Source organism: Lissotriton helveticus, chromosome 4_2, assembly GCF_964261635.1.
Source record: "Lissotriton helveticus chromosome 4_2, aLisHel1.1, whole genome shotgun sequence".
NCBI classification, from domain to species: Eukaryota; Metazoa; Chordata; class Amphibia; order Caudata; family Salamandridae; genus Lissotriton; species Lissotriton helveticus.
In genome coordinates, this window is record NC_136064.1 from 125460704 (window position 1) to 125475515 (window position 14812).

The 14812-nt window shown below is 42.8% G+C and overlaps 1 pseudogene; it reads left to right on the forward strand.

Moving 5' to 3' along the window:
* Nucleotides 1-14812, forward strand: part of LOC144751970 (nicotinamide N-methyltransferase-like) — a 59557-nt pseudogene that overhangs the window by 1914 nt on the left and 42831 nt on the right.

A 14812-nucleotide genomic window follows, 5' to 3' on the forward strand; every position in this document is an offset into this window, starting at 1 on the left:
TGTACGAATTTCATGTAAATTAGTATTACAAACATACATTAATACTTTATTAGGATTTTATGAGAGGATTCATCCAGCAAGTTGCTTACATGCAAATCCTTGCGCAATCATAAGTGAGATTAAAAATCTCATGATTGAAATGAATAAAGATATTTCCCTGGATCTTTTAATGAATCTTTTATATCTCACTATTTTTTGATAAAACAATTATTCCTGAGTATATATGCACAGGTGCAGATCTTTTACTATTGATGATGAAAACTAGACTCAACAAAAAATAAGACATAAAATGTAGACCCCCATACCCTTTAGCTTTCCCAGAGCATAAATAGTGCACGGTCAAGGGCTACATGCAAAGATATGTCAGCCTGTCAAATTTCTGGAGGTGGAAGCAGTTTTCTTAAGTCACATATTTACATTTTGTGTTATATTGGGGAACTGTTACCTAAGATAAATCTACTATGAGTATAATATACTCCAACAAGTTTACGTATTTTACTTCTTCAGGTCTTAACAAAATAGGACTGTTACATTTTTCATAAATGTAGACTTACATTTCTATAAGCCCTGAAACCAGGGTAAGAGTTACGTTTATAAGTGAAAAGTTATTTTTGCCAAAAAGGGACAGTAGTAAGTCCAGTGCCATACATGGCCCACCACTGATACTGCACACCCTCCCATAGAAAATAATGAAGTTTGTGACTTAAAATAAAATCACTTTGTGAATTAGCAACTACACTTTATATAATCTTATTTAATGATTAAAAAGTATCTATTTTTTAAATGATTTATAATAAAATATTTTAACAGCATTTCATAATTTGATAAGTAAGGTGACATTAAGTTTTACTAAAAGATAATTGAATTACGTTCAATTATATTTAAACATTACATATAATAAGTAATAATGCATAGCAACAAAAATACATATTTTTACTGTGTGAGGACTTTTTTGTGTTTTAAACTTCAGAAAAATAAATATTCTAAATGTATTTTAATATATTTGACTTACTGATATCCAGCCTACCCCTTTCAGAGTTGAGAGGACCACCAGCTTTCTGTCGAGGGAGTACTACATTGATGGAAAGCTACGTCTGGAGGCCCAACGGAATAGGGGCTGTTTCAGGAAGCACCTTACACAGAGCATACTGTCTGAGTTTTTTTTCTGTTTCCCACTGCCAGATTAAACCTGGTGGTGGGTACACATTTTGACCTCACACCTAGTGGAAACAGGGTTAAATATATTTTGTTTTTGTTATGCTCTGGGGATTACACTGTGTGTGATGCTTTGCAGATCCTGGCATGTGTGGGACCTGTGGGCACTGAGAAATCAACCAAGTTCTCCAAAAAGGTTGCTTGCACCTTAATGCAAACACAACAAGATGATGGACAGAGCGCAGAAACTTCTAAGAGACTCACCCCAAGTCACAGATCTGGGTTGAATCCATCATCATTATTTAGCTCACTTCGCCACCCAAGTTCAGACCTAGTCATATGAAAATCAGTCTTGACCCTGTTCCTCATGGGAACAGTCCAATCCAAGTGGACAAGTGGATACTCTGGGAAAAAGATTCACTGCTGTGCTTCTACAGGACTGCCATTCTAATGAACTGCTGTTCTGGAAGTATTGTTTTTTCTGCTGTGCTGATCTTGCTACCTCTTGCCCTTCTTGCCTGGATGAGATGGACCAGACATACATCACTTGAAACCAGAACCGTATTGACTCCATGGTGTTGCTGGCTTGCTTTCTGTTCTGAAATCTTAGGGACATCAAAGACTTCCAATCATCCTGCAGCATCTGTCAGTCTGCCCTGTGAAGATGGGATCCTTGGAAGTGGTTTTGAAGTGCTCCTCCAGCAGAATCCATGTATTGATGTTGATGCAACAGCTCGGAACCAGCGTATCTCTTCAACTGCAGAGGCATTGCTGACATTGCAAGGATCGACCATGACGCTTCGCCAACTGCACGGCACAGTAACTGTATTTCTGATGCATCTTCGACTTTGCATGGCTTGGAGTGACATATCACCTTTATCCTGTGTGTGAGAAAGTCTCATCACCCCTTTTTTTCTTGCATCTCGGCCGGATTTGATGATGCAACTAAGGTACTTTGTAGTGGGCCAAGCTTGGCCCCTGTGTCCGACCCACACTCCATTGGAGTTGCCATGATCGTTAGGATTTGTGGTAGTCAAGTGCAACCAGATCGCCTCGGTTGGTAGTTTATGTCCTTAAGCACTCATTTCTGTTTATTCTTTAAAAAATAATACCTTAAGGTCTACTTATTGTACTTTTGTCATGGTCTTAATTTCTTCATTAAATTACGCTCTATTTGGTCGTGATGTGTTCATCAAATTAAGATCTATTTTATAATTTGAAGTACTGCAAACATACTTGACACATTGCCTCTTAAGTTAAGGCTGACTGCTCTGTGGACGGCTACTGGGGGGACAAGCAGAGGTTAATTTAGGGTGTGTTTGTGACTTACCCTGACATGGATTGGGGTCCCTGCTTGGAAAGGGTACATATCTCCAACAACCAGAAACCAAACTTCTAACATTGGTGATCAGCAGTAAGGATAGGACTTGTATTTGTGCAATACCATACAGTGACTGTTGTACCCGGCCATTCCTTGTCTAAAGACCATTACAATTTGTTTTATTCTTCCTTAGTTTTTAATTGACTATTTCAACGTTCCTTCATTAAAGTGCCTTAAAACAGTACCATGGATATAAATACCTGAATCTGTGATGCCCTCAGCTGGACTGAGCTGTTGAAAGTCTGCAAGCATAAGGGACTGAAAGCAGACAAAAAGGCTACCAAGCTGGATCTCCAGGTGGCGTTGAGGGCATTTGAGAATGTGCACAGATGGTAGGACACCTCAGAGGACTCAGAATGTTTCCTTATGTAATGCAATTGGTGCTCATGTAAAGCATAAAGATAGCCAATACCTTTGGGTAAAGTTTGTGCTATATAAAACTAAAAAAAACAATAGGCAGGAGGGTGCACTATCAGAGCATGAGTGGGAGGAGGACCCGGACTAAGGTACTGGGCAACAAGGAGAGCCCCAGTCTTTCCCAGAAGATGACATGGATGCTCCTACTACTCAGGATGGAGCAGAGAGCAGTGTGTCTGCCGGAGGCCTGTCTCCACAGGTGGTTGAGGACAGGAAAGAGAAATGGACATTTAATTTGGAGTCAGTCAAGCTAAGGATGGAGGAGAAAAAGTTGGCAAATGAGCTTAAACGTAAGAAGCTGGATATCAAAGCCAATCAGGCAGAGTCCAGCATTAGTGTTGAAAGCATATGGTTCCAACAATACTTCCGGAAGACGCCAGATCACCGTGCCGCGAGATGGCGTGTAAAGGGCCTATTAAAGCTCACATTGCTGCAACTTCAATCACAGACTTGAAAGCCAAAGAAGTACTCCACCGCTGCGCTCGCTGAATTAACTTAGTTAGAAATATTAGTCTGATGTGTCACCGCCCTTTCATGGTAAATGATTGCTTGACTTGATGTGTATTGGACATAAGTAAACCAATAACACTCTAGTGAAAAAACTCCGCAAAAGAGTTACACTTTTATGATATTTGGGAGCACAGCAAATTTACCTATAAGACGGGGAATCAATTCACTCACCAAATTTAAGGTACAACATCCTATTTACTAAATGCGAATTCCAGGACTGGTCTTGATACTTTCCAGTTACAGATCTTAGAAGCGTTGAGGAAGTTACTTTTCAGTAACGAAACACGTGTCGGCTGCACGTATCATTCTTTTTCTTCTGGGATTACAGTACAGAAGGACCTTTTGACTACAATATTTTGTGTGTCAATACTATGAAAGACTGTACAAATATATCTCTTAAATAAGTTATTAAAAATTCAAATCCATTGCACCTTGTCGGATGCTCTCTCTATGATTGATTAAATATTAGTGCTGTGTATTTGAGCCATAGGCGGTCTTGTCTCTCTAAACAGGCCAAGACGGAGAATAAACTCCTTTAGAAGCATTCGCTTCTATGACATTACATTTTTAGAGTGCCAAGGTACGACAAACTTTGATGAAAACATATCTTCAGTGTCTCATAGAGAGGGAAGGGTCCACATACCAGAGGATTTGGTGCCCAACTATGTAGTGGGAGATGACATTGACAAATGATTCTTAGCTGATGAGGTTACTTTACACTAGCAATAGAGGACAAGATCCAATACACCCAATGTGAAAGGAGTGTGGAGTTACCCATACGTTTTCCATACCCCACCATCCAAAAACCAATAGGCTTGTTGAAAAATTCAACAAAACCCTCAAAGGCATGTTCAAGGTACTGCCTAAGACCAAGAAGCATAAAACCTCTCAGTCTAGCAAGCTACCTAGAATCCTCCCCATGATGAGTTTAGCTACATGCTAGCCCTGTGGCATGAGACAGCCAAGTTTTCAGCCTGAGCAGAACATGCAGGTGATCGAGCTTTTGGAGCCCAGGGCACTCCAACACCTTTGGACTGGGCTGTATTAGATTGTTAAGAGGAACAGGGAGACCACCAACTTGGTTGACCTCAAGACCCCGCAGACTTACTCTAAGGGTTCTCCATATTAATCATCTCATGCCACACTTTGAGAGGTCTGAGGTCACCATGATGCTGTGACAGAAGATGGGGAGGAAGAGGAAGTGAAACTCCTAGCCTCCAAAGAGAAGGATATGTCAGAGGAAGTTGTACACCTTTCACCTACCCTGACTTCATAGCAGCATCGGGACTGTCTTAATTTTTCTAGGACAATTCTGCTCCCAGTTTTTACTCATTCATGGGATTATCCATCTGTGTACCCATGATGTGGCCACAGGAAACCGCCTACCTGTCAAAGTGAGGGCCAGCATCAAGGATGAGGTATTTCAGGGGTTAGAGCTAGGGGTGATTAAATCCCTAGTAGCCCCTGGTCCAGCCCTAAACGCTGCCAAAAGCTGCCCCAACGAGCACTACCCCAGAACTGAGATTTTAGTTAGATGACAGGGTGTTCAATTCAGTCACCAAGACTGAAGCTCATCCCACTCCCACGGCTGATGAGCTGACTAACAGGTTTAGAGCAGCCCAGTTCCTGAGTACTTTTGACCTTTCTTCAGGGAACTGGCAAATTGCCCAAACTGAAGGAGCAAAGGAGAGGTCAGACTTCCCCACCCCAACAGGCCACTACCAACTTCAAATGATGCCCCCTTTGGGCTTGAAAATGCCCATGCCACCTTTCAGAGGCTGGTGAACCAGGTTTTGAATTGAACAGAGGTCTTGTATGGCACAGCTGTCTTCAGTAACAGCTGGAAGGACCACCTCTGTAACCTGCAAGAAATGCTGCAGGCCCTCTGAAATGCACATCCAACTATCAAGGTAAGGAAGTGCCAGATAGTGCAAGGGTGTGTGGTGCACTAGGGACACCTGGTAGGCAGGGGTAAGGGGCAGCCCCTCCAGTCCAAAATAGAAACAGTCAATACATGGGAGCCCAGAAAATACTCAAACAGAGACAAGAACCTTCATAGTTCTCACAGGATATTGCAGGAGGTTCCTAAATGGATCTGCCAAAATGCTTGCATCCTTGACTGAGCTGAATTTGAAGGAGCAGCTGAAGATGGTGATCTGGAAAGAAACATGCCAGCAAGCACTTGACTCACTAAAGCAGGCCATGTGCACAGCCACAATGCTCAAGGTCTGTGACTTTTCCAAGGAATTCATTTTTGAAACTGATGCCTCAGAGCATGTCATAGGACAGAACTTTCACAACGTAATGATGAGGGTCTAGATCAACCTGTTGCTTTCATCTCTAGGATGTTACTTCCCACGGAATAGAGATGGAGTGCTACTGAAAGAGAAGTGGTTGGCATGGTCTACACACTCAAGATGTTATTAATCACTTACTGATTCAGATAGACCATAGGTCCTCAAACGAGGGGTGAGCAATCACAATTGTTGAGGCGGTCCTTCTCCTTCACCTTTCTGGTGGAATTTATTCCTGAGACAAACTACATCAGTGCTGAATGGTCTCTATAGGTTCTTCTGCTTAGTGATGAGAACTCCCAACGCTTTCAGCTGAGGGGACACATGCTAGACCTGTCAGTCTTGGGGTGATCATTCTCAAACCCTTCTGCCTGCGTGTCTCCAATTTTCCTGATCTTGTTTTATAGGTTATAGTAATACAGGCACTTTACCACTGCTAACCAGTACTAAAATGCATATGCCTTCTCTCTAAACACTATTTGGTTGACTTATCCACAATTGGTATATTTATTTTAATTATATGTCCGTAGGAAAGTGCACTGCATGTGCCCAGTGCCTGCAAATTAAATGCTATGCGTGAGCCCGCAGCACTGATTGTATCACCCACTTAATTGACCCTTTAAAACATATCTCATGCCTGCAACTTCAGAGCCTGTGTGGGCTGTTTACCTGTCATGCGGATTTTGCGTTTAATACCCCTTTCCAAATCTTAAAATCTCCTTTTATTACTTAGAACTTACCCCTACGGTAGACATTAGATAGCTCATAAGTTATAAACGTCCTATTAGTGAAAAACACCCACATTTGTTTTTCACTGCGGTGAAGCCTACCCCTCCCATATGTTAACATTTGGGATTCCTTGTTACATCTTACATGTGAAGTTTCCAATTGAAAGGAGGTAGAACTGTCATATTTAGAACCTATGGAATTGTAATGATACATCCACTCTAAAGGTAAAGTCAAACTCATCATTACAATTTTAGAAATTCCTTCTGAACAGTTACACACAATGGGAGGTTAGATGTGACTTGATGGGCCATTCACTTCCTGAAGGGCCATCCTGGGCAGGATTGGACGGAAGAGCTGTCCATGGCCTCACACTTATGCTTGAGTAGGCTGTGTCCTGTCTCCAAACAAAGGGCTGCTTAATCCACTGTAGTGAGTCTGGTGCCAAGGCAAGAATGAGGGACCACTGTGCACTTCACACCCCTGTTTGAAGCCCCCCTCCAATTCAAAGGTAACACTGTATATACTAACTGGACTTCTGACCCCAACAGCTCAGTATACTCCTTGACCTTGGAATAGTCTGCAAGGAAGAAGGACCAATGTGCTGCTCAAGGATTGTCACTTCTCACTAACCGCAGACAAATGGCTACGTTCCTTTCAGCAGAGCGCAATATAACAATAGGTGTCCCTCAAGGCTCTTCATTGAGCCCATTTTTATTTAACATCTTTATGGCCCCCCTCATTGCTCTGATTGGATCATTTGGGATAGAAGTTACATCATATGCAGACGATACCCAAATTATCCTCTCAGTAGACAATACTACCTCAGACGTTGAATCTAATTTTAAAAGTTGCCTATCTTCAGTACTCCAGTGGATGAGTAATAATCCCCGAAAAAAAACGAAATCCTCCCAATAGGTAAAGATGTCTCATTCCAGCCTTGTAAATGGTGGTCAGAGTGAACCCCCCCCTCCGCTAGATGTGGTTAAGGTAGCAAAGAATCTGGGAGTAAAATTTGTTGTAACAATCTTTTCTTCCACACGCCACAGGGGTGGCAGGGACTTGCTTTACTCTGATGAAATCGAAAAAAAGAAAATCTATTTTCTCCCAGTAGCTGCAAGAAAATCAGTTGCCCTGATTCTCTTGTGTTTAGAATATTGTAATTGCCTTCTCACAGAAGCTAATAAAGCTATTCTCAAAAAGTTACATGCAGCGGCACGGCTTGTGCTTAAACTCCAACGTAGATCTTCAACAGTGGCAGCATTAAAAAGTTTGCACTGGCTCCCGGTACACAAGAGAATTATTTTTAAAATTCTCCTGATATCCTATAGGGCCAGGCTTAACGTGGGGCCTAAATATCTTGCAGCACGATTTTTCCCTTACACCACCTCTAGGCCACTTAGGTCATCATCAGCAAACTTGCTTAAACCCCCCACCTTCAGATACAGATTGAAAGGAGGAAAAACAGTAGCCTTCCTTGGGAGTAGAGCTTGGAATTCATTACCACCTCACTTAAGGCTTCCTAACTCGGAAATTCTTTTTAGGAAAGCCCTGAAGACTTGGATATTCACTGCCCCAGATGAATTATGTCTCTCTCATTTAGTTTCTTCATGGCCTACTCTCACCTCCAATCTAGACAGCCCCAGGATACTCCTTGTGGAGTGACAGTTGCGCTTTACAAGTACAGAATTACTTTACAATGTTTGTCTACTGCCTTCCTTGCCTGGGTGAGAAGGAGTGGACCCACATCACTTGAAAACAGATCCAAAGAGACTTCAAGGGATTGCTGGGTCACATCCTGTTTGAAGTCTCAGGGACATCAAAGACTTCCAACCACCATTTAGCTGCACCTGTACTCTGCCATCTGTGGGTCTGCCCTGCCAAGTGGTGCCAAACCAGTCTTGGACCCCTGGAAATGGGCCTGAGGTGCTGCTCCAGCAGACTCTATGCATTCCCATTGACCCAGTGGCTAAGAACCAATGCACCACATCAACTTTGGATGCATCACTGCCTATGTGAGGATTGACTGTGATTCATCGCCGACTCTTTGGTGCAGTGACTACAATTCTGATGCATCTTCGACGGTGCGTGTCTTGGAGCTGATGTATCACCATCATCTTGTGGATTAACAACAACAAATCACCCTTCTGCTTCTCGTACCTCAGACCCATCGATGATGCAATTAAGGAACTTTACAGCCGGTCAAGCATGGACGTTGTATCCTACCCGGGTTCCATTGTGGTTGGCTTGATGTTTTGCATTTGTTCTAGTGAAGAATGACCTGATATCCCCTGTTGGAGGTTTATGCTTTTAAGCACAACTTTTCAGTTTATTCTTTAAAAATTGAAACTCAAGTTTCACAATTTGGATTGTTGTAGTTGTGGTCTAGTTTTGTTCCTGTAATTAAGCTCAATTTATCTAGCCAGGTGTGGTATCTTTTTCTGTGGCGGTTTCACTGTTTTACTGTTTTAGGTGGTGCACAAATACTTTACATGCTGCTTCTAAAGTTAAACCTGACTGATCTGTGCCAAGTTACCAGGGGATAAGCAAAGGTTAATATGATTTAATGACTTCAAATGTCCTAATCAATAATCTATTTATGTGCATTTATTTTATCAGGTTGCTTGAAAGGGGAGCTCCTGATCGACCTGTCTTATGCTCCTTATTTCCATTGGACCTTTCCAGCCTGTGACTATTTTTCAGACATCGTTCTTGGTGGCTCCACTGATCAGTGTGTTGCGGTGATTGAGAAGTGGTGGAGAAATGAACCTGGAGCTATGGACTGGAGTCATGTAGCAAAGGCGCTTTGTGAGCTTCAGGGCAACAGGTATGCATTTTACACCTGATGATGTATTACAAATGCTTTCCTTTGCTTACCTTGCCAGCAATCCTAACGCCGAGGGAAGCAGTTTTACTTTACTAAAATTAATTTCAACGTTTTTTGTGATTTGGTCATTCGTGTTGTATCACAAGTAGGAGAAGTCATGCATTGGGCATCTCCATTGTTTTTATGACTAGCATTGAGGTGTGTCAGGGTTTGTCACTGCAATTGTGCGAATCACTTGTAAAAAGTTACTTAATTCTCAAAAGAGTTGATAAAACATTCAAATGAGGATTGCTGTCCATTGGACAGTTTCCTCTCCAGGAAGTTTGTTGGGATGTCTGCTTCTGTAAATGAAGTTCTCAAATGAGATTTTGATGAACAGTAGTGCAGGTTCCTTTGAAAAAAAATTCCATTTTGGAATTCAAATACAGGGATTGTGGTATGCAGTTCCATGTATTCATGCATCCTTGTGTTCAAAGGCAGTAACTGGGAGTGATAAAAAGTGTCCTACCTATTTAATAAGCCATAGCGCAGCTTTTCTGACACCCAATGTCGCTAGAAATCCCACCATGCAACTATATAAATAGATAGATTGTTTTGCAGATGGTGCAAAACTCCCAATCATTAATTGTTTATACAACATGCCCTAAGCTTAGTAGGGTGTATACCAAATGAAACATTTTGATATTCAAAAATAGTAAGAAAACATGAAAAAATTAATATTTCACCTATTTTATTGTTGTACAATAGCAGCTAGAGCAACCAAGAGCAACGTTTATGATACCTAATCTAAATAAATATTCAGAGGCCTATTCATAAAATGCTTTTGTAGTATGTTTAGTTCTACTTAAATAGTACTGCAACTCCTAGAAAATAGAGAAACACCAATCCATTTTTGTTTGAAACAATTACAGTTATGCTATTTAATGTTTATCTATTTTTATTCACCTAAATCATTTGGAGATTTGAATCAGTTGATTAAAGTGTGAGAAGTTAGCCTGGCATATGATGTCCACTAGTTCTAGTGGGCACCTCGCACCAGTCTAATCGACCCTCATTGATGGTGGTTGTAAAGTCAACCTTATAGAAAGCTATCCTAGTAGTAGCATGGACCAGGAGTCAACATGCTAAGACTTCAGAGAGCATGTAAAGTCAGTTGCTTTACCAATTATAATCCCTTGAATAGCAAATGAAAAGACACCACACAAGGTATATATCAAATATATATGAATTTATTCTTAAGACAACCCCTCTGCACTCTCTATGAGATCAGAGGTAAAAGTACATCACAAGTTACTCAATTAGCATCCAATAAGTTGCACAATATACAGTAATGCCATAGGGGCCTCACGAACCAGATACCAAGAAAGTGGTATAAGAACCACGTCTGAACTAGAGAGTAGGCCAAGGGCCTGGGGAATCCCTGGGGCTACACTAAACAACCAAAGGTTAGGAAGTAGGAGGCCCACGGGAGACGTGTGCAGTGTCTAAACACAGTCGCGAGTTACCATTGACTTATAATGGGAAAAAAGAAGTTACTGTTTAATGGCACTTCCGGTTGGACTACGATAAAACCCCTTTAGACTAGGAAACTTCAAGTGTCAAGACCTACCAGAGCACTGGAGTACTCGTATTACCTCACCCAGGGAAGCCGGGTGCATAGGTGGCTTTTGTTGTCGGGTTCCGTCGTCGGTTTCTATGGAGATCTGCAAAGAAGTGCTGCAGGTGACCAGAGGAAAAGTTTCCGGGTGGATCCAAGGGTAGATCCAAGATCTGAAGAACCTGAAAGCAGAGGGGACAGTCTGGGTCACTAGCCAGTGACCTGGAAAGTACCAGGAAGGAACCAGGCGATGACGCGATTATCTCAGGTGAAGAAGGTGAGTTTGTCTCTTTAGCCACAAGGTCCAGGAGGCATCGACGATGACCAGGCACTGGATTTGAGCTGTCCCCCAATGGTTCTAGTTGACTGCAGTGTTGGTATCCAGATTGGACCCAACAAGCCATGGCAAAAGCAACCCATGCAGGATGTCGAGATTGGCTCTGTTGCAGACCAGCAAGGTTTGTGGCGCTTCTCCTTTAAGGGAAGCTGGAGCAAGCCTGGAGCAACTAGGAAAGCATGTTTGTTTCAAAGAAAGGTCTTCAGGGGGCTCAATAGCCAAAGGGCAAAGAACCAGGACGACGTATCAAGCTGAAATGCAGGAGCAGGCCCCACGCAGCACTCGTGGAGTGTGGAGGGCTGAGCTTTTGGTGCAAATGGTGCTCAGGCTGCTTCTCGTACCCCAATGCACAACTGCGAGGGTACCTCGGGAGTCGAGCAGTCAGCAAAATGCAGGATGTCCAGGGTGTCCGGTCCCACGTCTCTCGTGTCTGCCACAGGTCTCAGCTTTGCTGTGGATGTGGGTCGAAGTTACAGAAGTCTGGAAGTCCAGTTCCTGTGTCACAGATTCTTCGAGTTCCGGTGGGAGCATCGACAAAGCAGACTTGCAAATCACTGGGTGGTAACTCCTTGACCAAAAGGATGATGTCTTTCGTCTTCTAGTCAGAATAGAATGTTGAAGGTCCAAGAGTTCTGTATCAAACTTTTGTTCCAGGATAATCTGAAGTCCTCGGGACTCAGCTCCTATACTTATACTAAGCTAAGGGGCTGGATTACCAGCTAGGTCCCTCCTATGGGTGGACCTGAGAAGGGGGTGATTACACCCCTTTCCCTTTGTCCAGTTTCGTGCAGAGCAGTGCTGGAGTGCCCCAGCAAATGGTTTGAACCGGGCTATGCATGGAGCACCTTGTGTGCCCCAGGCATTGTCTAGATGCATTCACTGAATGCAGCCCTCCATGCCCCAATGAACAAAACCCCTATCTGGGGAGGTGCTGGCCCTGGACAGGAAACCTATTGTCCAGGCAGCCCTTGCAGGAGCTTCCCTCAGCAACAGGAGGTCAGACTCATGTCTGTGGCAGCAGCATCCATTTGGTGATGCTGAGGCTCTGTTTAACTTTAACCGGGTAAAGCAGTAACTACATGTTGTCTCTCTCTAGAAGGGTGGAATGCCACCCCCACCACCAGGACTGGTAGGGGGTAGTATTCCAAAGTGTTTGACACCTTACACGACATGTTTTGATGAAGCCAAACCAAAGTTAGCATTAACCGTGTATTTAAGAGTATATGGTATGGCTATATCATAGAACAGCTATAAGTAGATGGTTCCAAAAGCTGCAGAGGGGCTCAGCTCATGCTAGGGCACCCTCTCACAAAAAACCAAGCACTCTGCCTCAGGTATTGTCGAGGCCTACCATATGAGTAATTTAGAGGTGCATATGTGTCTATATATAAGGTAGATATAGGTATACTATATCTAAGTAAGGGGTGTGGAAGCTGAGTCTCCTGTTCAGGTAGGCTGGTCCGGCGTTGTGGAGTGCTTTGTGTGCATGAGTGAGGAGTTTGAAGGTGATTGTCTTGTCGACCGGGAGCCAGTGTAGGTTTCTCAGGTGAGGGGTGATCTGGCTGTGATGGGGGACGTTGATGATCAGTTAGGTGGAGGCCTTTTGTATGCGCTGTAGTCGTCGTAGGTGTTTGGCTGGGATTCCGGTGTAGTGTGCGTTGCCGTAGTCCAGCCTGCTGCTGATGAGGGCCTGTTTCACCGTCCATCTTGTTTCGGTCGGGATCCACTTGTAGATCCTGCGGAGCATGCGGAGCGTGTTGTAGAGGAGTAGGAGACGGTGTTGACCTGTTTGGACATGGAGAGGGAGGAGTCGAGGATTAATCCGAGATTGCGTGCATGGTCGGAGGGTGTCGGTGCTGTCCCCAGAGTGGTTGGCCAGCAGGAGTCATCCCAGGCTGAGGGGTTGGGTCTGAGGATGAGGACCTCCGTCTTGTCCGAGTTCAGTTTCAGACGGCTGCTCCTCATCCAGTCGGCGATGGCCTTCATTCCGTCATGGATGTTGGGTTTGGCGGTGCGTGGGTCCTTGGTGAGGGAGCGGATGAGCTGAGTGTCGCCGGTGTAGGAGATAATATTGAGGTTGTGGTGGTGGGCCACTTGTGAGAGGGGGGTCATGTAGATTTTGAACAGCATCGGGCTGAGGGAGGAGCCTGGGGGGGCGCCACAGATGATGTTGGTGGCTTTGGATTGGAAAGGTGGGAGGCGAACGCTCTGGGATCTGTCAGAGAGGAAGGATGTGGTCCAGTCGAGGGCCTTCTCTTGGATACCGGCTTCTTGGAGGCGTGTTTTTAGAATGCGATGGCAGACCGTGTCGAAGGCGGCTGAGAGGTCCAGGAGGATGAGGGCAGATGTTTTGCTGTTGTCTAATTGGCGCCTGATGTCGTTTGTGGCGGCGATGAGGGCTGTCTCGGTGCTGTGGTTTCGTCTGAAACCGGATTGGGACGGGTCCAGGATGTTGTTGTCTTCGAAGTGGTGGGTCAGTTGCATGTTGATGATTTTCTCGATGACCTTCGCTGGGAACGGGAGCAGGGTCATGAGTGATGTCACTGACCATGTCGTGAGTGATGTAATATGTGACATCATCAGCAGTGCATTGCGGGCGCGCGAGTTATAGTCAGCTCAACTAACTATAACAGGGGAATTTCTCTGGTTTTATATGAGTCAAATGTTCAACTAACTATAACGTCCCTGAAACCTTTGTTTTTTTAGTGAATTTCTAAGTTTTGATTGAATTAGAAACCAGTTATTGCTTTCGTATTTGGAAAATTAGTTATGGTTGTACACTAAAATTCAGTATTCACATTTCTGGAATGTGTGCAGTCATGTTAGCCCTTCTTCATTAATTAATAGTGTTGCTTGTCTAGAATCAGACTTGTGTTTCAAATCTTTTTTTCCCAGTCAGTATACATACACTGCTGCATACACTCTGGGGCAGATTTGCAAGCCCCTTGCGCCTCTTTGTGGTTGTATTGTGTCACTTTTTTGATGTAATGTTGTTGTAAATAGTGCATCAAATTGCTTATGTATTTGCAAAATGAATAAGGGTTGTACAATAAAATGCAGTAGTTAGATATGGTAAATGGTCAAAATATCGAATCCAAAATATAGACAAACCAAAATATCGAGTCCAAAATATAGAATGGACAAAATATCGAATGGACAGAATATAGACATCAAAAATATCGTTTTGAAGGTAAGTAATGTAATATCGATTTTAAAAATATAGACAGTCAAAATATCGAAGTACATAATATAGTTTATTAAAAATATCGAATTTTTAATATATTTCAAGTAATTAATTTTATGTTATTTAATTATTGTGTAATTTAATTCTGTAGCAGGTTGTGGGTTTAGGAATAGGGTGTGAAGTAATTTAATTATAATTAATTACATATGTTAATTAATTAATTGGTATTTATTTAGAATAAATTGTTAATGAATTTTTTATTGTTAATTAATTAATTCTTAATTGATAATTATTTTTTATTAATTGATTAATTGATAATTATGTGAATTAAATTAATGTATTTACTGTAGCGGGTTGTGGGTTTATAGGGGAATAGTGTGGGAA